Source organism: Pan paniscus, chromosome 1, assembly GCF_029289425.2.
Source record: "Pan paniscus chromosome 1, NHGRI_mPanPan1-v2.0_pri, whole genome shotgun sequence".
Taxonomy (NCBI): Eukaryota; Metazoa; Chordata; class Mammalia; order Primates; family Hominidae; genus Pan; species Pan paniscus.
Genome location: NC_073249.2, coordinates 44,572,074 through 44,593,339, shown reverse-complemented (window position 1 = coordinate 44,593,339; position 21,266 = coordinate 44,572,074).

Genomic DNA, 21,266 nt, shown 5'->3' with positions numbered 1-21,266 from the left:
GCAGCGCTTAATCAAGCCCTGCAGGAATTAGAAAATTTATTCACCTTTGCTGCTGCTTCTTAGTAACCTGGGCCAGAGAGTCAGCCTTGAAGAACCTGCCTTGTGCTCCTGAGTGTGGAAGATGTTGGCTGTTTGTGCTCCCCATTATCCATATCCTTTTATGGAGTAAGTATGCTATCATATTACTCTGGGGGAGCCTCCACCATTCCTCTTGGGTCATGAGTTTTGGGTTGAGGTCCTAAGCAAGTCAGCATATTGCATTTTCCTCAGTGACAATGATTGGCCCAAAGATGGATCCAAGCTCCTCAGGAGGCTGAGGCAGGAGGACTGGTTGAGCCCAGGAATTCAAGACCAGCCTGGAGAAAATAGCAAGACCCTGTCTCAGTAAATAAATAAATAAATAAATAAATACGATGGGCATATGACTCAAGTCAGGCCAAAAGGAGCCAAGAAAAGTCAATTCCTAGAACTTCATCAGAGTAATAATCATCTGAAAAGAATTTGGGGTATGGCTTTTACTGCCAGATTTCTATAGATGAAGCCAAGACTGAAGCCAACACAGAAGAAAGGCGAACTGAGACATGACCCACGTCACATCCCTATAACAGGCTTGAGCCTTCATCCAGCCATAGCCACATCCTGGCAGATCCCTGGACTTTTTGTTACATAAGCCATCAATTCAGTTTTTTTGCTTATGACAGTTTTTTGCCTTTTGTAATCATAAGGCAAATGTGGCACGGTGAGCAGCTGGCCCCACCTTCTCCAGAAAGTGCTCCAATATTTCCCTTTATCCCACAGATTCTAGAAGCCTGAGGAGTGAGTCCCAAGATGGAAGAAACCTATGTGATGGCAGAGGGTGAGACGCCCCGGAGAAGAGGAATATATCCCCTGGGATGAGAGACAAGATAAACACTTGAATCAACACACTCCTCCACAGAGGTATATTTAGTAAACTTTTTTTCTTACAGGGCTTGAAAGATCAAGATTGCTTTTTAAAAAATAATAAAAAGAAGCAGCCACTGTGGTTTCTTTTGACACCAGCCCAATTTCGTGCCTGTCACAATACTTCCAAATAACATGTGTAAGACTTCGCTGGGCTGTCTCTTTTTCCATGAAACCCAAAGCAAAAAACAACAACAAAAGTCTGCAGTTCCAGCTGCATAATAACGTTTGGTCAGAGGCTTCCTGAGACCTCTAACATTCCTGGATGGTTTATAGGACCTGATGTTTTCCCTACAACTGCAAAATAGCTTTGCACAAATAAAATGTGGGCTAACAGTATGAACCCATACTGACAGCCTAAACTCCCAGATTCATAATTTAGTGCCCTTGGAGAGCCTCCAAAATCTACCTGGTCCATATTTACACCAGAAAATATAGAGGCCATCAGAATCTTCCTCATGGAAGACAGAGCCATTGGGCTACTGAACTTAACGTTTCATTGTAGCCCTCAAAGACTTCCTGCTCCACCCCACTTCCCACCCTATTCCCCTCCGTGCAAAAATACTCCCCAAAATAGCTATATTCTCCTGCACTCTCGGTTTCTTTCTTCTAGGCACAAAAGTATATCTTCCAGAAAAAAAGTGTATCTTGTCTTATGCCAAATTTGCCCTTCTATTTGTAGTTTTGATCCCATTTTACACTGAGGACTTGGTCTTCAGTTACCCATTTTCTCTAATTTTTAAAACAAAGTATTTAATCAGCTTTATGGAAGTATAATTTACATACAGCAAAATGCAACCATTTTAACAAATGGGTGAGTTTTGGCAAATGACTACATCTGTCTAACACTTAGCACCACAATCAAGATACAGAACAGTTCCATCACCCCAAAAAGCTGCCTCATGCAATCAATTCTCCTTCAAATCTGCCCCCCACTTCTCAGTAACCACTGCTGGGGTGTTAGAGATCTGTCCTCCATCATTATAGATTAGTTTGTGCTTTAAGAGAATGTCACATAAATGGAATAATACAATTTGTAGTTTTTTATGTTTGACTTCTTTTGCTCAGCATAGTGCTTTTGAAATGCATCATACTGTGTATGTCAGTAGTTCACCCTTTTTATTGCCGAGTGGTATTCCATTGTATAGATATGCTACAATTTATTTATTTTTAACTCTGCATATTTACAGGGTACAGTGTGATTTTTTTTTTTTTTTGAGACAGAGTCTCGCTCTTTTGCCCAGGCCAGAATGCAGTGGCTCTATCTTGGCTCACTACAGGCTCTGCCTCCCAGGTTCACGCCATTCTCCTGCCTCAGCCTCTCGAGTAGCTGGGACTACAGGCGCCCGCCACCACGCCTGGCTGATTTTTTGTATTTTTAGTAGAGACGGGGTTTCACCGTGTTAGCCAGGATGGTCTCGATCTCCTGACCTCATGATCCGCCCATCTTGGTCTCCCAAAGTGCTGGGATTACTCGCATGAGCCACCGCGTCCGGCCTACAGTGTGATATTTTAATACATGTATATGATGTGTAAAGATCGAATCAGGGTAATTAGCATATCCATCACCTTAAACATTTATCATTTCTTTGTGTTAGGAACATTTAAAATCTTCTCTTCTAGCTATCTGAAAATATACAATTAGTTGTGGTTAAATAGTCATTCTACAGTACTCTAGAACACTGTAACATACTCCTCCTAGATAGCTGTCATGCTATAACTGTTAACCAACCTTTGGCTATTCCCCTCACCCACCCCTACTTTTCCCCTACCTCTGGTAACCACTCTACTTCTATGAGATCAACTTTTTTAGCTTCCACATATAAGTGAGAACATGTGCTATTTATCTTTCTGTGCCTGACTTATTTCACTTAACATAATGTACTACAAGCTTATCCATGTTGCTGTGAAATGACAGCATTTCATTCTTTTCTATGGCTAAATAGTATTCCATTGGGTATATATACCCCATTTTATTTTTTATTTTCTTTTATTTTATATTACTTTAAGTTCTGGGATACATGTGCAGAACATGCAGGTTTGTTACATAGGTATACACGTGCCATGGTTCTTTGTTGCACCTATCAACCCATCATCTAGGTTTTAAGCCCCGCATGCATTAGGTATCTGTCCTAATGCTCTCCCTCCCCTTGCCCCCACCGACAGGCCCCAGTGTGTGTTGTTCCCCTCCCTGTGTCCATGGGTTCTCATTGTTCAACTCCCACTTATGAGTGAGAACATGCGACATTTGGTTTTCTGTTCCTGTGTTAATTTGCTGAGGATGATGGCTTCCAGCTTCATCCATGTCCCTGCAAAGGACATGATCTCATTCTTTTTTATGGCTGCATACTATTCCATGGTGTATATGTACCACGTTTTCTTTATCCAGTCTATCTTTGATGGGCATTTGGGTTGGTTCCATGTCTTTGCTATTGTAAATAGTGGTGTAATAAACGTACATGTGCATGTGTCTTTATAGTAGAATGATTTATATTCCTTTGGGTATATACTCAGTAATGGAATTGCTGGGTCAAATAGTATTTCTGGTGTTATATCCCTCAGGAATCACCACACTGTCTTCCACAATGGTTGAACTAATTTGCATTCCCACCAATAGTGTAAAAGTGTTCCTGTTTCTTCACAGCCTCGCCAGCATCTATTGTTTCTTGACTTTTTAATAATCGCCGTTCTGATTGGCATGAGATGGTATCTCATTGTGGTTTTGATTTGCATTTCTCTAATGATCAATGATGATGAGCTTTTTTCCTATGTTTCTTGGCCGTATTAAAGGTCTTCTTTTGAGAAGTGTCTGTTCATATCCTTTGCCCACTTTTTGATGGGGTTTTTTTTTCTTGTAAATTTGTTTAAGTTCCTTGTAGATTCTGGATATTAGACCTTTTTTAGATGACCTTTGTTAGATGGGTAGATTGCAAAAATGTTCTCCCATTCTGTAGGTTGCCTGTTCACTCTGATCCTAGTTTCTTTTGCTGTGCAGAAGCTCTTTCGTTTAATTAGATCCCATTTGTCAATTTTTATATACCACATTTTCTTCATCCATTCATTGCTAATGGACACAAGTTGATTCCATATCTTAGCTATTGTGAATAGTGCTGCAATAACCAGGGGAGTGCAAATATCTTTTAACATACTAGTTTCCTTTCCTTTGTTTTCTTTTTCTTTTTGATTTTTTCTTTTTAAGGGACACAGCCTCAGGAAGTCCTGACAACCTGTGCCCAAGGTATTCCCCTTTCCTTTGAATATATACCCAACTAGTGGGATTGCTGGATCGATATGTAACAATTTACTTATCTATGTATCTGTTGATGGACATTTGGGTTGTTTTCAGCATATACAATCTTTGTGTGACCACGTTTACGTTTCTCTTGTAGAAATACCTAGAAGTGGAATTTTGAATCATATGGTAAGTGTATATTTACTTTGTAAGAACCTGGCTGGGCGTGGTGGTTTGTGCCTATAATCTCAGCACTTTAGGAGGGCCAAGGTGGGAGAATTACTTGAGCCCAGGAGTTTGAGACCAGCTTGGACAAAAAAGTGAGACCCTGTCACTACAAAAAATTTAAAAATTAGCCAGGCATGGTGGCGCATACCTGTAGTCCCTGCGACTCAAGTGGCTTGAGTAGCTTCTGCCAGGAGTTTGAGGTTGCAATGAGCTGTAATCATGCCACTGCACTCCAGCCTGGGAGAAAGAGTGAGATCCTGTCTCAGACAAAAAGAGAGAGAGACCGAGAGAGAGACAGAACCTGACAAATTGTTGTCCAAAGTGGATATACCATTTTACACTATGCCAGCAATATTGAGAGTTCCAGTGCTTCACATCCTAACCAACACTCAGTATTATCAGTCTTTTTAACTTTTGCCATCTTATAGATCTGTAGCAGTATCTCTTGCGGTTTTAATTTTCATTTCCCTAATAACTAAAGATGTTGTGCATCTTTTCATGTGCTCTTGACCATTTGTATCCTCTTTATTCAAATCTTTTGCACATTTTTTTGTTCTCCTATGATTGAGTTGCATTAGTGTTTTGTGATACTTACGTATTTGAGAGTATGTATAAATATGACAATATATTTATATGAAAATATATAAATATTTTCAGTATTTGTATTATATACATATGTCTTCATTTATGTTTGTTTCCATTTTCTTAACAGTATCTTTCAAAGGGCATGATATGGTTTGGATCTGTGTCCCTGCCCAAATCTCATGTCAAATTGTAATCCCAATGTTGGAGGAGGGGCCTGGTGGGAGGTGATTCAATCATGGGGGCAGATTTCCTCCTTGCTGTTCTTGTGATAGTGAGTTTTCCTGAGATGTGGTTGTTTAAAAGTGTGTAGCACCTCCCCCTTTTCTCTCTTCCTCCTTCTCCGGCCATGTGAAGATGTTCCTGCTTCCCCTTCCACCATAATTGTAAGTTTCCTGAGGCTTCCCCGGCCATGCTTCCTATACAGCCTGCAGAACTGTAAGCCAATGAAAGCTCTTTTCTTTGGAAATTACCCAGTTTCAGGTATTTAGGTATTTCTTTTTCTTTTTTTCTTTTTTTTTTTTTTGACAGAGTCTCACTCTGCCACCTAGGCTGGAGTGCAGTGGCATGATCTTAGCTCACTGGAACCTTCACCTTGCAGGTTCAAGCGATTCTCCTGCCTCAGCCTCCCGAGTAGCTGGGATTACAGGCATGGGCCACCACACCCAGCCAGTTTTTGTATTTTTAGTAGAGACAGGGTTTCACCATGTTGGCCAAGCTGGTCTCGAACTCCTGACCTCATGTGATCCACCTGCCTCAGCTTCCCAAAGTGCTGGGATTACAGGTGTGAGCCACCAAGCCCAGCCAGGTATTTCTTTATAGCAGCAATTAGAATAGATTAATACAGAGCACAATCTAATTTTTATGAAGTCTAATTTGTCTCTCTTATATTTTAACTTTTGCTGGTTCCTTCCCTTCAGCATAGAAACACATTCCAGTCTTGTCCAATAACTAACAAAACTAAGCCAAACAAAAACAAGATAACCACCTCCTCCAAAAGCCCTTTATTGAACTCATATCCCTTTCTAGCTACTGGCATGTCCTCTTTCCTCCTTTCACAGCCAAACAGCTCAAAGGAAAAGTCACCTTTTACGGTCTGGACATCTTCTAAAACCTCATTCCATCTTGAACCCACTCTCACCACTCCACTGCAACATTGGCAGAGTCTTTTTAGACTCAGAAGTATAGCCATGTTCTAACATCTAGGGAAGCAAGTGTATACAAATATTACCACCCTTGGTTTGCAAGGGCAGGGCTGAGAGCAAGGCTGGACAGAGGTGGGGCTTGTGCAGTTGGGTGGTGGGGACTGGAGAAGCCCTTTGACTACTTTCTCTTCATGTTTCAGAGTCTTGCTTTCTCTTGGTTTCTTCTCATATCCTTTGTTGCTGTCTATATAATCATCTCATCAACACATTACCTTAAAAATGACTGATGAAGGCTGGGTGTTGTTTGACAGGCCAAGGCAGGAGGATCACCTGACGTGAGAAATTCAAGATCTTCCTGGGAAACATAGCAAGGTCCCAAATCTAAAAAAAAAAAAAAGATGAGGAGTTACCTATGGAGATGCACTTGATGAGGATGATCTTTCCCTGCTTCCACTGCTTCCTCCCAGCCCTTTGGCTTCACAAGCCCACCACTCTATTCCCACCCACTCCATCAAGTAGACTTCAGGTCTCATCTTTCCTGTCTTCCCTACAGTGCTGGTCAGTGTCAACTACTCTCTTATTCTCTGTCACCTCCTCCTTCTTGCCTAGAAACTCATATTGAGTACCTATTGTGCAATAGCTCAATGACAAAAAATATTCACCAGATTATGTATCTGATGATGAGAGACACAGATCCTGCTCTCAGGAAGCTCATGTCCTAGTTGGTGAGCCATCTTTCACCATAGTATGATATACAAGGGTGCAGAGGAGTAGCACCCAAGTCAGTTTAAGGGCATTAAGGCATTACGGGAGCTCCAAGCACTGGGAACAGCACCTTCAAAGGTGTGTGAATGCAAGTGTAAAATAAATCAAGTGTGAGAGAGCAAGGCATCTACAGAAAACAGTTCTGATGGGTGGGGCTTAGGGAACTGGTGGGAAGTGGCACAGGATGTTAAGAATAGCACTGCCTTTGTATTGCAGAAGTGCCTATCTATCCACCAAAATCCAATCTCCTAGAGATGGCTGGACTACTGGACTATTCCCCAGCCTCCCTTGCTATTAGGTGGAGACACAAGGCTATGTTATCATCAATGGGTTGAGAGCAAAAGTGGTATGTGTCACTTCTGAGCTAGGGCTTTTTAAGAGAGTGAGTGTGCCTCCTTCTTGCTCTCTTTCACATTTGAGAACTGGATAGAGACAAAAACAAGGCCCTAAGGAGACGGTGGAGCCATAAAATGAGAACAGTTCAGATTCCCGAATGACTTTGTGGAGCAGAGCTTCATTGCAAACCTGAACAACTGGCCAATATTGTTACATGAACAATGAAACTTCTAATGTGTTAAGCGTGGAAAGTTTTAAGTCATTTTTGTTGTTTCAGTATAACCTACCCTATCTAATACATTCTGATTATGGTGCATTTGTGAAAACTTTATAAAAATAAATATATATATGTATATATTTAAAAATTGAGTGAAATATACCAAAATGTTAGTAATGATGGTTGTCTGTGGGTGGTGAAATTATGGGTGGATTTTATTTTCTTTCCAGTTTTCTGCCTTTTCCAAATTTGCTACAATGAGCAGTATTGTTTACAGTCATGACAAATGTAAGTTCTCTAAATTTACAGAGTTAAGAAAGTTACAGAGTTAAGAAAGAATCTCATTAATGGACGCATATAGATATCTATTCAAGTAGTAGATTTAAGGGTAGAAAAAAAAACAGAGGAAAAGGCAAGAGAGCAATTCAGTTCCACATGTATTGAGGACCTAGTCCTGTAAAGACAAAGAGTAGGGACACAACAATGCAAAGCTCCCAGTCCCTGCCTCTCCTGGATTCTTACTCTCCAGCCCCCAAGCCCAAAACATCACTCCACCCCATGACACGACTTGTTGCTGCTGGTGGGTGGCAGGGAGGAAGGTTTTCTTTTAGCTTCCTTTGTGTTTTCCTTCACATAGTTTAGGGAGGCTGAAAATACACATGAAGTTGACAGAGAGAGATGGGGGGACCAGAAGATGGAGAAATGAGAACCAGGTGTTGGAAAGGGGAACGCCGGTGGGGCTTTACAGATGGAACACACACTTCCTGTCCCTCCCACTTCCTTCCTAAAATTTACTACTCCCTTGGCTTCTGTGAGAACACAAATTCCTAATTATCCTTCTACCCCTCTGGCCACAGGCTGCTTTTTCTCTGTCATATTCTTGGTTCCTCAAGAATCCATCTGAGGTCTCTTCTCTTCTCACACTGCCTTCTGAAGGGGTCTCATCATGCCAACGTCACCCCACGTCTGTCCTCCAGCTTAGCAACAAGTCCAGATGGAAAACTGCCTCAGTGGCAACACAATGGAATTCCACCACCTCCCTCCCTCCTTCCTACCCGTAAGCCTAGCTCACCACCATTTTATCCAACCCCAAAGAAACCCAGGTGTTATCCTCAATCTTCATCCCTCTCCTCCACTGATTACCAAGTCTGTTCCTTATATTTCTTTAAGATCTTTTGAAAGCACCTAGTTCCCTTCATCCCCACTGCCATGGCATCTATTCAAGGCACATCATCTCTTGTGTGAATTTCTATAACAGTCCCTGAATTCATTTTCAGACCCTCAAGTCTCTCCATTTTTCACACATATCCAAGAATGTATGTTCCTATGTTTCTCTGACTTTAAAACTATGAATTCTTTCTTTCTTTTTTTCTTTCCGTTCCTTCCTTCCTTCCTTTTCTCTCTCTCTCTCTTTTTTTTTTTTTTTTTTTAGAGACAAGATATTGCTCTGTCGCCCAGGCTAGAATGCAGTGGCACAATCATGGTTCGCTGCAGCCTCAACCTCCTGGGCTCAAGCACTCCTCATGCCTCTGCCTCCCAAGTAACTGGGACTACAGGAACATGCCACCACACCCTGCTAATTAAAAGTTTCAGTGGCTCACATATACACCATGGAATACTATGCAGCCATAAAAAAATGATGAGTTCATGTCCTTTGTAGGGACATGGATGAAGCTGGAAGCCATCATTCTCAGCAAACTATCACAAGGACAAAAAACCAAACACTGCATGTACTCACTCATAGGTGGGAATTGAACAATGAGAACACGTGGACACAGAAAGGGGAACATCACACACCGGGGCCTGTTGTGGGGTGGGGGGACGGGGGAGGGATAGCATTAGGAGATATACCTAATGTTAAATGACGAATTAATGGGTGCAGCACACCAACATGGCCCATGTATACATATGTAACTAACCTGCATGTTGTGCACGTGTACCCTAAAACTTAAAGTATAATAAAAAAAGTTTCAGTGGCTCTAAATTGCACTCAATATAACTTCTAAGCTCCTTAACCTGTCTTTCCGGACCACCTGTGGAAGTATTTTGGTCAATAGGCATGTGGGCTCTGGAGTGTACCACCTACCAGCTTATGTAACCAATCAGCGACTTAACTTCTCTGAACCTCAGTTTCTTGTCTGCAAAATGGGGATAATATTGTGGGGCTGTTGGAGGATTAACTGAGATGTGCAAATTGCCTAGCAAGGTACTTGGACCAAGGCACAAGAAAAAAGTGGAAAGAGGTGGAGAGAGGAAGCTTTTGAAGGAAGAGGAGAAGAAAACAAGAGAAAAAGATCAATAGAGTTTGAGGAAAGAGTTGGACAAGAGGGAGAAAGAAGACTAGAGGAGGGATGCCTAAATGGAGGTAAAGAAAATGGGAAGAAAAAATGTCGAAGGAGGAGCTACCTTTCCGAGGGAAAACAGCCCTTCTCAGGATGAAAGGGGACTGTGAAGTCTGGGAGCATTTAGTATGATAATTAGGGCTGCCGAGCCTGGGGTGGATGTGGGTGAGGGCTGTGCTGGCGTGGGTCCTATCCCAGGGCTGGACCAGTTCCACTAGGGGGCAGTGTGGAGCTCTTGCTCTTTGGCGGTAAGTAATTCACCTTCTCCTCCCTGAGGGTGCTGGGGAAACAGCCTCCGTTGATGTCAAGTCACTTGGATAGATTCTGCTACTCGTTATTTGAGGGATAGGACAGGCATCGAGCTTTCTGGAGATTAGTTTTTGATTTATTGGTGGTAACAATGATTTATTCTGATACACCCCCAGGGCAAAGAAAGGGCTGTAAATATTTTAAAAGCTGTTAGTCGGTGACAAGAAACATCACCGGTTAGGGAGTAGGGCACGTGAGAATTTCCAATGCCTTCCCTAAATTACTTAAAGGCAAACTGTGAACGCTTGCTAGCTTGTTTAAGACTGAGGCTGGGGGAGGGGGTGAGAAACATATTAAATTATTATCTTATTAACTCAGACAACATCTTATGTTTTCTCCGCAGAGTCCATTTGCTTTCCCGACAAACTGCATTGGATTGGATTTCACAGGCTGCTGAGGCAATGCAAGGAGGCAGCTTTCAGACTCCTGGAGAGAGGAGGCTGCAGGAGCGTGATCAGGACAACAGCCACGTGGCCCATGCTCTCCAGCAACACCCAAGGAGCCCAGGATTCAGAGCAGGGCTGGTGGTGGGGAAAGCCCTGAACGAGAATCCCACACTGGCTGCGTGACCTCAGATGAGGCACCTTGACCCTGAATCTCAGTTTCCCTACCTGTAAAATAGGATGATAATTCTTGCTGGTGTGGCAGAGTGGAAACTAAGTCTGGGAGTGTTTGGTTTGATTATTAGAAGAAACAGGCCAGGCACAGTGGCTCACGCCTGTAATCCCAGCATTTTGAGAGGCTGAGGTGGGTGGATCACTTGAGGTCAGGAGTTCAAGACCAGCCTGGCCAACATGGTGAAATCCTGTCTCTACTAAAACTGCAAAAACTAGCTGGGTGTGGTGGTGTGCACCTGTAATCCCAGAGTAGGCTGAGGCAGGAGAATCGCTTGAACCTGGGAGGCAGAGATTGCAGGGAGCCAAGATGGCTCCACTACATTCCAGCCCAGGCGACGGGGTGAGACCCGGTCTCACAAAAAAGAAAAAGAAGGAGAAGAAGAAGAAGAGGAAACAGCCCCATAGAGTAGGCTTTTTCAGCCTCCTCTCCCTGGGTCCTCATATCAGCCCTGATTGCCAGGAAGAAGAGAGGTGACGATTTCCTCTCACATAGTAAGGAAGTTGTGGCTCAGCGATAAACTCCAGCTCGCCTGGGGAGTGAGAGGAATGCCAGGAGTCAGTCGTGGGTGATGGGCAGCGCCGGGCTCTCTGGGAGCTCCTGTGGTCCTCTGGCTTTTTCCCTCCTCAAAGAGCTGGGAGTAGGGGAGTGAGGCACTTGCCTCAGGCATGCAAAATGTAAGGGGGTGCCAAAAAACTCAGTAATTGAGATAAATAATATCTTAATGTGATATTTTTAAAAATCAAAATTGGTGCAAAAAATCCATAATGAACAAAATATCTAATTTTTAAATAAAGATAAGATCAATCCTTATCTCATAACACAAGCTGTCTCTTCTGCCTGAGCACAGAGGCAGGAATGCCCTGGGAGGGAGGAAATACTGTGTGGGACTCCATATTGGGGTTTTATTCATCTTGGCCTCTCAGTTCAGGGGGTGACTCCTTTTTTTCTCTGACCTCCAGCTTTCCCACCAGAGGCAGGAGAGCCAAGCAATCTGCCCTTAGGCTCTGAAATAAGGTAAGGCTGGATGTTAATCCCTGCTCCATTACTTATTAGCTAGGGGACCTTTGGATAGTAGCTTGGAATAGTGGCTTAACATCCTGTAAACCTCAGTTTTCTTTCTTTCTTTCTTTCTTTTTTTTTTTTTGAGATGGAGCCTGGCTCTGTCACCCACGCTGGAGTGCAATGGCATGACCTCTGCTCACTGCGACCTCTGCCTCCCGGGTTCAAGTGATTCTCCTGCCTCAGCCTCCTCAGTAGCTGGGATTCAGGTGCGTGCCACCACGCCTGGCTAGTTTTTTGTATTTTTAGCAGAGACAGGGTTTCACCATGTTGGCCAGGCTTGTCTCAAACTCCTGACCTCAGGTGATCCACCCGCCTCGGCCTCCCAAAGTGCTGGGATTACAGGCGTGAGCCTCCGCACTCGGCCTTAAACCTCAGTTTTCTAGTCTGTAAACCTCTGTTTTCTAATCTGCACCTGCCTGGCTGGGTTACTGTGAGGATTAAATGAGAAAATGTGCACATGGCTTTTAACACACGACCTCCGCCATCATAAGTGCTCAATAAACATTACTTACTGTTTTCACCTGTAAATTAAGTATCATTGTCCTCAGTCCCAAAGTGAGACAAATTATATGCTAAAGAGATATGATAGCACCTAGAAGGAAGGAGAAAAAAAATCAAGCACAGTGTCCCATTCCACTGCTGGAAGCCACCAGGAAGACAGTACTATCTACATATCTCTCTGTCTCCTAAAGGAATTCTGGGCATAGTCTGGGTGTTTCAGCCAGGCCCCTCCCAAGAGAAGTTCAAGGTTGAACCCAACCTGCTGGACCACAGGGAGTCTCCTAATCCCAGCCACACATTCCCCAGAGCAGGTGCCACAAGCCCAGAGACAAGTCACCATGGGAAGGTGGATGTCAGGGCAGCTGAGCCCTGAGGGTCTTGGTAATGAAAAACTCCCCACCAACACTATCACTGGTCCTGCTTCCCTTTTTGAATTGGATGCTAAGGAGCCTAGAGCTAAATTTACAGCCCATCTTTAGCAAGCACATAATACTTCACTTCGTACATTTGGTGTGGAAACCTCCATCTACAATTCCTGCTGTTATTTTCTGTTTGTCTCATTTCCTCTCACTTGTTTTAATGTACTTTACGCTGCCTTAAATCCATTTTGGAACAAGGTGGGGAATAGATAAATACTTCCTAACTGTATTTAAACAGCTTTCCATTGTATATGTATAAATTCTTGTGTATCTCTTTTCTAAAAATTACTGCCTGCTGATGCCTGCAAATGGCTGTGTTTGTGTGTGCTAATTGTGTAACTGACTGGATTTAAAATTGAGAGCTTTGATGAGTACCCAGGAAGCAAGGAAACAGGGTGTTTTCATTTTCAGTATAAAAGGGAGGGTTGGGCCCAGGTGTCTGCCTTAGGAATAGTCAGTTTAAAGCAATGGTTCTCAACTGGGGCCAGTTTTCACTCCCGGGGGGGGGCTTTTGGCAATCTCTGGAGGCATTTTTGGTTATCACAACTTAGAGGGCAGGCATCCAGCATTGCTACTGGCATCTATGCTGCTAAACATTCTACAATGCACAGGACAGGCCCCACAACCAAGAGGCACCCGGGCTAAAACATCAATAGTGATGAGGCTGAGAAACCCTGACTTCAAGGTAGATGAGTTCTAGAAGGAAGAAGGAGCAGAGGCTTGCAGGTACCAAGGCTGCTCTGGGAACCCTCAGGGCAGCCTTCCTGAACCGGGCCAGGAAGAGGAAACAGCGGAGAGGGCCCCAGCTCCTCAGTTACCAGGAGAACCCAGAATCTCTTACTGGGCCATGAGAGAAACAAGAACAACTCATGAATGAAACAGATTCCTCAGGTGTCCAGGAGGAGTGAGGCTTTTGTTGTCTAGGAAGGGGGAGCCTTTCATCTGACACAAGATAGCTTTTTTTTTTTTTTTTTTAAGACAGGGTCTCACTCTGTCATCCAGGCTGGAGTGCAACAGTGCAATGTAGGCTTACTGCAGCCTCAACCTCTGAGGACCATCTGCTACACTCAGTCCACCAATTCAAATGCTAATCTCTCTGGGGCCCAAGGGATCCTCCTACCTCAGCCTCCTGAGTAGCTGAGAGCACAAGTGTGCACCGCCATGCACGGCTTATTTATTTATCTATTTTTGTAGAGATGAGGTTTTCCTATGTTGCCCAGGCTAGTCTTGGAACTCCTGGGCTGGAACGATTCTCCTGCCTTGGCTCCCCAAAGTGCTGGGATGTAGGTGTGAGCTGCTGCACTTGACCTCAGCAGCAGATGTCTTCTAGTTGCCCCTGCTCCTCCTCCACTGAGATCTCTGCCTCAAGAAGCTTCCAGTTTTGTTCAGCCCCAGCAGAGGATAAGAAGGCAAAGAAAACTGAAGAAGGGGCATTGATTTCCTGGCCCCTCTCCATGGGGCTGCCTCAGGTCAGCTGAGTTCCTCCATTGAAGTCACAGCTCCTCTCAAAGGGTCCCTCTCCATAATAATATTTCCTTACAGACTCTGGTAATGACTTAATGTCATCTTCTTTCATCCTTCTAGGTTAGGGATGGTCACAGCCCCCCATTTGACTAGTGCTGGCATATTATGCCATGTCTCGTGGTTTCCCTATAGCCTGCTGTATTAGGATTCTCCAGAGAAACAGAACCAAGAGGAGATAGATAGATAGATAGATAGATAGATAGATAGATAGATAATAGATAATTAGATAGATATATGATATATTATTAGATAGATGATATAGATAGATATATAATTAGGTAGATAGATGATAGATACACAGATGGACAGATAGATTACACAGATACTAGATAGGTAGATAGATGATAGAAAGAGAAATAGATTACATAGATGATAAATAGATGAGATAGATAGATAGATAGATAGATAGATAGATAGATAGATAATAGATAGTGATATAGTTTGGCTGTGTCCCCACCCAAATCTCATCTTGAATTGTAGCTCCCATAATCCCCACGTGTCATGGGAGGGACCCAGTGGGAGGTAATTGAATCATGGGAGTGGGTTTTTCTCAAGCTGTTCTTGTTATAGTTAATCAGTCTCACAAGATCTGATGGTTTATAAAGGGTAGTTCCCTTGCACACTCTCTTTTGCCTGCCACCATGTAAGATGTGCCTTTGCTCTTCCTTTGCCTTCCACTATGATTTGAGGCCTCCCCAGCCATGTGGAACCATGAGTCCATTAAATCTCTTTTTCTTTATAAATTACCCAGTGTCAGATATTTCTTCATAGCAGTATGAAAATGGACTAATCCAGATAGATAGATAGATAGATAGATAGATAGATAGATAGATAGATAGATGATAGATAGATAGATAATATATAGATAAATATTGGCTCACACAATTATGGGGGCTGAGAAGCTCCACTGTCTGCTGTGTGCAAGCTGGAGACCCAGGAAAGCCTGATGTAGTTTGAAGGCCTGGGAAGTGGAGGGCCTGATGATGTAGATTCCAGTCCAAGTATGAAGACTTGAGAACCAGAAGTGCCAAGGGCAGTAGAAGATCAGTGTCCCAGCTCAAGCTGTAAGGCAAAAAATGATTTCAACCTTCCTCCACGTTAGTATTCCGTTCAGGTCCTCCATGGACTGGATGGGCCCACCCACATGAGGGAGGACCATCTGCTACACTCAGTCCACCAATTCAAATGCTAATCTCTCCTGGAAACAACCTCATAGACACACCCAGAAATCATGCTTAACTAGATAGCTGGGCATCCCATGATCCAGTCAAATTGACACATAAAATTAACCATCACACCTGCCTATACCTCGTAAATAGTCCCTTTATTAAACTTTCCTCAAATTCTCCTAATTTGAGTGTGCCATCTGTTTCCTTCAGGGATCTTAGATGACACACATTCATTCATTTGTTTATCAAATGTTCACTGAATGCCTCCTGTGTGTTTAGACACTGTTTTAGGTTCTTTGGCTACACAGATAAACAAAATAAACCTCCCTGTTCACTGTCCCCTCACCTTCTAGACAGCACAGAGTAGCGCCTGAGTCTGCCTCGCTTCTGGTTGGACAGTGTCACTGTGCCTGCCTCAGCTCCATGCCTGAAGAGTGTAAGGCCTGAGTGAGGGCTGCTCATAGGCCAGCTGGGCAGCATGCAGAGGTGATGGGCCCAGGGCAGCAGGCAGCAGGCCACAGCCCTGACTTTCACAGCTCTGCCACCAGCCAGCTCTGCACCCTTGAGCAAGCCACTTGGCCTCTTTGGTTTTCATTTTCCTTGTTTCCAAGGTGAGTGACTGCACTAGAAAACCGATTTGCAGATTTCTTGTATTTCGAATGAGAATTTCCTGGTCTGAGTTGTGCCCAAATCCTGTGTTGGGGGCAGCAGAAGCAAGCATTGTGTGCCAGTTGTATACATCCTAAACATTCCAGAAGGAGCCCTGGTGAGGGTGAGAGAAGGCTGAGATTTCCAGGTCCTGCTGTTTGCTGTCGGAGCTAAGGCCCCTGCTTACCTTCTGGGGTACAGAGGTAGGGCAAGCTCCTCTGGGTCCTCTGCGTATCCCTGACTCCCTCACCCCTGCCATGCCAACCACTCCTTTCTCTCAGGGCTCTATCTGTTCTTCTAGGTCCAGGTACTGCAGGCCAGGAAGCTGCAAGGGTGCAGGGAAGGCAGTCCCTGGTCCCCTCAGCACGCCCAGTGTGGCCTTGCCGGTGCCAGCTGGCAGGCCCAAGCAACTTAGGCAACCATATACACAAAGCTTTCTGGATGCTACCAGCCAGCAGGGCCTGCCAGAGGCAAATGGTCTCCCCTGCCTTGAGGCAGTGTTGCATCCAGCCATCTCAGACTTGCAGGCATCTCTTCTGCTCTGATAGACCTTCAGGGCTGGACCCCAGCAACCTCATTTTAGAAAGCCAGTAGAGATTGAAGAATGGGTAACTGGGCCACCAGCAGTGAGCAGTGATCCATGCTGGGAATGAGTAAGCAAACATTTGGTGAGGCCCCTGCCAACCACTCCTTTCATTGTGCCAGGCACCTTAATAGACAGCATCTCACTTAACCCCCCAACTCCTTGGTGAGTTGGGTAATCATACAGCCCTTCATGGATAAAGACACTGATCTTACAGAGGAAAGTGACTTTCCCAGGGTCACACAGCCAGCAAATGGAAGAGCAAGGATTTGAACCCAGGACATTGGGCTCTAAACCCAGAGAGCTTCCCATTATACCATATGCATCTCACTGTACAGAGACAACACTCTGCTCCCCAACCCCAGCTCCACCCTGCTGCAGGATCTGGTCCCTAATCTGACTCCTTGGTCCCATGGGAAATGGTGAAGTTAAAGTGGGAGCTGCTGCTTTTCAGCATCTAATCTATCAGGACGCTCTAGGCTCTCAAGTGCCTTCGAGCCAGTCAGTTTAAGAGATGGCGGCCCCTTCAGGAGAGCAACACCCCTGAGGGCCTGCCCTTTGGCACGTAGCCTTCTGGCTAAGGCCCACCCCAACTAATGCTGCGCAGATAGATGGTCAGGTCCTGCGGACGTCTTCTCCTGACATCTTCTAGTGAAGAGAGAGAAGGACAACAGGGGCACTGGCCCAGGGTCTAAGCAATCTCCTATCAGCCTTGCATCAGCCTGGGCTGTGGCTGTAGCAGGTGAATTTTGCTAACCCATCAATCAGGGACAAGGCTACTTTCTCCTTTTGAGTCTGCAAGAGCCCAAAGGTGAGAAAATGCTCTTTTCTTTCCATCTAACTTCTTTTCTAGGCTAGGATGGGAGATTCCCTCCTTCTCCCACCTCTCTATCTCTTCCTTTCTTCATTTTTTCTCTTCCATCCATATCTTAACCCCCCTCTCCAATACAGACTTAGTTATCAACTTCCCTTTTGCTCTCAAGAACCCAGTGCATGCTTTATCATGGCCTTATCATCCGGTGCTATAATTGCAACTTATTGTCTGTCTCCTCCAGCCTCTGAGCTCATAGCTCTGCCCTGGCCCAATGCCTGGCAGAGTAAGGGTCCCATACAAAGAACCCTTGGGAGACCCCAGTGCCTCTGTTTGCTTCTGTCCACTGGTGTTATGTACTGCCTGCTCTGTGCCTGGCTCTGGGCTTGGGACTAGAAGAGACTTCTTGGCACTACAAGAGGGAGGAAACAGAAGACTGGTCTCTGCCTTTGAGGCTTATGGACTACACATCAAGACCCTCCTACTACCATCAGGAAGGGCTTGTACAGTAATCTAAAAAATATTATTTAGCCTTGCAGAAGGAAGAGATCAGTGAGGATAGAAGTTATTAGAGAAGGCATTGAGGAAAAGGTGGAATCCTGAAGAATGTGGGAAGTTGGATCAGTGAAGAGGTGGAAAGGAGAGGGCACAGTCAGGGCAGGGTAAATGGAAGTGACTAGTCTGGCCAGGTCAGGCTCAGCTCTGGAGAGAGGTAGGAGAGGATGTAAGGTAGATTCCTGTTTAGTCCCTGCATGTCAAGCACCTACTATGTGCTGCACACTAATTGAGGCACTTCACATACAGACTCTCGCCTGCTCCTGAGAGCAGACCTATGGGGGAAGGCAGAGCAGGTAGATAGCAGGGGATGTAGAAGCTCTGAGCAGTTCAGCAAACTATTCAAGGTCAAAAGACAAAGGTACAAAGTCAAAATCTAAACCAAGCCCTTCTGGTTTTGTGGTACTGGGCTGCATTACTCCATTCAGGCTACTATAACAAGCTACCATAGATCTGGTGGCTTCTCAACCACAGAAATGTAGTTCTCACTCTTCTGCAGGCTGGGAAGTCCAGGATGAAGGTGGTGGTGGATTTGATGTCTGGCGAGGCCTGCTTCCCTGGTTCACAGATGGCCATCTTCCTACTGTAACCTCACTTGGTGGAAGGGGTGAGGGAGCTTTCCAGGGTCTCTTACATAAGGGCACTAATCCTATCCATAAGGACTCTGCCCTCATGACCCAATCACCTGCCAAAGACCCCACCTCCTAATACCCTTACATTGGGGGTTAGGATTTCTTCATTCACTTTATGAGAGACACGAACATTCACTGTACAGCGTGATGCTCAATGGATGATGGCAGTGGTAGAACAGAAGCTGGACATTCATGCATTCATTCAACAAGTATTTCTTGAACACCTAATAGCTGGGTGCTGGGGCTATGCCAGTGAGCAAGACAGGTACAGTGCTGCCTGCATGGTGCCTGCAGTCTAGCAAGGAGGCGGGCTTCAGATTTCAAGAATTATAAAAATATTTATATGGATGTAATTTAAGTATGTATTTTTTGTAAACATAAACCTCGTTTTAAAAATAAGACATATATATATATATAACTCTGAACCAAAAGCGCAGGGTTCTATGACAGCAAGTAACATGTACCAGTGGGTTCAGAGTTCTCTATAGAAGGTACTTAAGGACGATCCTTGGAGGGGGCTAGGGATCTATTCTTAAAGCTTTATTGCATAGCAAGCACTTTGTTCTCATATACAGTGGTGTGCTGGTAAATGTTGAGCAACCTGCTGGGGGATGGGGAGAATGACTTGTAGTGTGTGCCAATTTCCTTAGTGTGGAGGCTCCCTCCATGGCCAATTTCATGCTACCAATGTGAAATCTGAAAGCAGCATTGAGAACAGATGCACACAATCAGCTCTGGCACACCACTGAATTATGCTTATTGGGGTGGGGGGCTTTGAAGGGATTGATGGAGATTATGGGGCTCTAAAGCACCCCCAAGCTTCTCCTTAGTGCTGCCTCTGGGCTATCCTACTCTGGAGACACAGAGAGGATTGAACCTGGCCTCCTCCCTGGGCCACGTTTGGGGACTGTGCTGTAGGTCACCTGCTGACCCCTGCAGATGAGCACGGAGTCCCAGCCTTGGTACTCTCCAGAACCCATGCTCCCAATCAGGGTGTCAGATCTGGTGAGGTTCCTTCCAGGTCCCCGTACTGTCCACACACGGCACAGTGCCTCTCACGCATCTTCAAAACACTGCAGCAGGTGGCCAGGGTGAGTGAGATATCCCTGCAGACAGTATTTGTGACATTGACAATGTTTGTGGTATGTGGGTTGATTGGACAGGCAGTTGCCTCATAAAGAAAAGAGAGTTGGTCTTGGAGCCAAGAACTTGAATTTGAATCCCAGTTCTGCTGCTTATGGCTCTGGAACTACAGATAAGGCAGGTCACTATTCTAAGCCTCATTCTCCTCCTGTGGGAGTTGAGGAAATGGGTGGTATTAACCCCTGGACATTGTGGAGGGCAGAATGAGATGGCATCTATGAAAGCATCTGCTTGGTGCTGGGTACGTAGAGCTTGAGTTCTGGGTCTTCATGTTTAGTTAACTATAATCCATGGTGACATTTACATCCCACCGAGTCACAGAGTCACAGAATCTGGGCATTGGGGTGGGCTGAAGGGGTTGTAGATTTCTTCTTCCCACCCTATTAAGAACTCCTTTTACAGTATCCCTGATGGTGGCCACCTTGTCTCTGCTTGATTAAGTCTAGAGGTTGAAGTTGGCTACATCTTGGAGACCCAGATAGCACTCAGGGTTAGAAAGTTCTTCCTTTCTCTGTGTCCATCAGCAGGCCTTCCCCTGCATACTCACATACACTCTGACACACGTCAGTAGGAGCATAAATATTTATGACATGTAGCTAATGCATTCGGCTTATAGGATTCCCAGAGCTTCAGATGGGAGCTTTTCGCACGAGAAGCCCTTTATCTGGGGAGGGGTTCTGGATGGGGGAGCGGCAGATGCAGGCTCAGAGATGCTCCTCTTGGCTTCTCTGAGTGTTCTGGAAGCCTGCCCTTCACTGCAGCAGCCCAAGTGTCTGAATTTGCCAGGAAGGTTAGCTGGCAGCTGCCACTGTGGGCTCTGAGCACTGAGAATCAGCCACCTTCGGAAGCTTTCACTCAAGAAGCCCCTCCTGGGCTCTGCAGGACCAGGCCTCAGGAGGATGGATCCCCGGTCAGAGGGACTAAAGTGCTTCTCACCCTGGCCTCCTTGAGGCGGAGCCCTTTGAGAGGGTAGAGCAGAGGGCACTTACACTCACCCTCACTGGCTTCTAGATTTCCTCCAGAGCTGATTGCCAGAAGGAAGTCTTAGATGACTGCCTCTAACCCTCAAAAGGGCCCCTGGTAAAGTCACCCCAGCACATAGCCCACACACCAGGAACTGCAAATATTACAAAGACTTCAAATAGTGTAGCTCAGGGTTCATCCACACATAGGGTCAGCTCCTCCCGTGGCTGGCTGGTCAGTGCCCACCGTGTGGCTGTATCATCCTCTAGACTTGGGGGTGGGGCTGGGGGTGAGGAGTGGTGGGCAAAGGAGTGAGAGAGCTGGACTCCCTGGAGAGCAGTCAGGCTTGGGCATGAGGGTGCACCTGCCCAGTGGGATCTTTTCTGGGGAGCATCAGCAGGGTAGAGCTCGGGCTAGCCTGGCCATTGGAGCCTGTGCCCAGCCTGAACTGGAGAGGGAACTGGAGAGGAGAGTGCTCCCTGGAAGGGAGGAGAATGGCTTCCAGCTGGACTCTTGATGAGGCAGGATTTAGTCACCCCA